General features: G+C 49.3%; 1 pseudogene; it reads right to left on the bottom strand.

The window, feature by feature from the left end:
* Positions 1-233: 233 nt before the first annotated feature.
* On the bottom strand, positions 234-318 carry LOC149868798 (U2 spliceosomal RNA; annotated as a pseudogene).
* Between the last annotated feature and the right edge of the window lie 1,636 nt (positions 319-1,954).

The raw sequence follows: 1,954 nt of genomic DNA, 5'->3' as shown, positions 1-1,954 counted from the left end.
CCCACAGCTGCAGGGCTGGGGCTGCGGAGCTGAGCCAAGCCAGCCCACAGGGGCTGCTGAGGGCGGAGGCATGGGGGCTAGCCTGGGTTGGGCCCTGAGGCCAAGGCCTTGACTCAGGCTGGGTGGCATTGGGTGGTGGCCAACCAAGCAGTGAGCTGCCTGGGCTGGCTCAGGGGGCACCGGTGGGTCTGAAGCCTGGTAGCCTTTTTTTTTTTTTTCCCCCTGTTTTTTTTGCACTGGTCCTGGAAGCACTGTAATACCAGGTCAATGCATGGAGTGGATGGAGCAAGCTCCGGTTCCACCACCCAACACCAGAAAGAACCTGCTCAATATAGACCTCCGATGGAGGACATATCAGAGACAATCACCTGCCCTGGTGACCCGCCTACATGGTCACGGTGCTTCCCCTGCCAGGTGATCGCTTTCATGCCAGGCATTCTGCATGCTGAAGCCTGGTAGCCACCCACTGTAGGGGCTCACAGCCCCCATCAAGCCCGTGTCTTGTACATCACCTGCAGCTGCAGCCACACCACAGGCTGTGTGCTAGCTGCCTCCCTCACCTCCAGCTGCTGCTGCTGCCACCATGCAACTGTGGGTGGGCGGGTAGAAGATTTAGCCCCATGGCTTCTGCCCCATGCATGGAGCTCTGGCTCCAGTTCCAGCTGCTTTCTACCTGCCCCCACCCACCCTGGCAGGGGCTGCTCATCACACCAGGCAGGCAGAGCAGGCACAAAATAGCCAGAGCTTGAGCCAGACGCCGGGCAGAAGCCTCCGGGCTAAAGCTGCCACCTGCTCAGAGTGGCACTGCATAGCAGGAGCCACAGCTGGAGGTGAGCAGGGCAGAACAGCACTACTGAGCCCAGCCAACATGCACCTTCTCTTTGCCTCCAGTGGCTACTCCACCTCCTGCACCACTCTAGGTGGTGAAGTGGGGTGGGGATTGCTTTAGCCCAGTGGGTTCTGCTCAGAGCACAGAGATCCAGCTCCAGCTGCTTTCCACCCATTCCCCCCACAGGGGATGCTCATTGCACTGGGCAGGCAGAGAAAAGCATCTGGAGCTGGAGCCAGAGCTCCATGCTCTAGGCTGAAGCAAACCACTCCTCAACCTTCTCCACCAGTAGTGCAGCAGGGGCAGGAGGGGGAGCAGGAGTAGCCACTGGAGCCAAGGAAAGGCCAAGGAGTTTAATATCTGCATTCTCTCCGATGAGCTAGTCTTTCTTGCTAGAACACATTTCCTACAATACACCCAGTCCTGTGACTCCCATCATGCACCAGAGATTCATAGGGAATTCCTCACTGAATATTGAATGATTTAGTTCTCATGGAGAATGAATCACAGGAGAGAACAGACGGCTGAACTACAATTCCCAATAAACAATTCACTTATAGGAAAATTTTGCTTCATCTTTTGATGTCTCAATTCAAAATTAAGTTGTCAAAGACTAAAGTTTTCCAATTTCAGTTAAATGCACAAAAATGAAATACTTCATTTATATTTCTTGAATTGAAAAATTGTGAAAAAAATTGTGAAAAAATTGTGGGAAAATTATGGTAAAATCAAATTTTCCTATTGGACAAAATTCAGATTTGTAGAAACAGCATTTTCCAGCAGAAAAAAAATGTTCTATAATGAACTTCCAAAAACCTATAATAATTAGGCTTTGTTTTTGTCCTGTTCTGCAACATAATTGCCAGGTACAATAAGAGGTATCAAGTTTGTGTGTCATTTGTGTTACCATTTTTGCACATATACCACAGACTCCCTTACCCTTCAAAATTGGGGTGTATACCTGAAATGGGAAAGGTGATTTTTCTTCACTGCAACAGAAAGGGTGGGGGGTGCAATACAAGTAAGACAAACACAATAGATAAATGCATAAAGGGACTATTTTCAATAGTTCAAAGAACAGATTTTGTAAAAGTCTCAAAATTCTTTTGCAAGATGTAAACAAAG

The sequence above is a fragment of the Crocodylus siamensis genome, chromosome 3 (genome assembly GCF_052110815.1).
Source record: "Crocodylus siamensis isolate JL-2025a chromosome 3, ASM5211081v1, whole genome shotgun sequence".
NCBI classification, from domain to species: Eukaryota; Metazoa; Chordata; order Crocodylia; family Crocodylidae; genus Crocodylus; species Crocodylus siamensis.
This window is presented reverse-complemented; position numbering and strand designations above follow the sequence as displayed.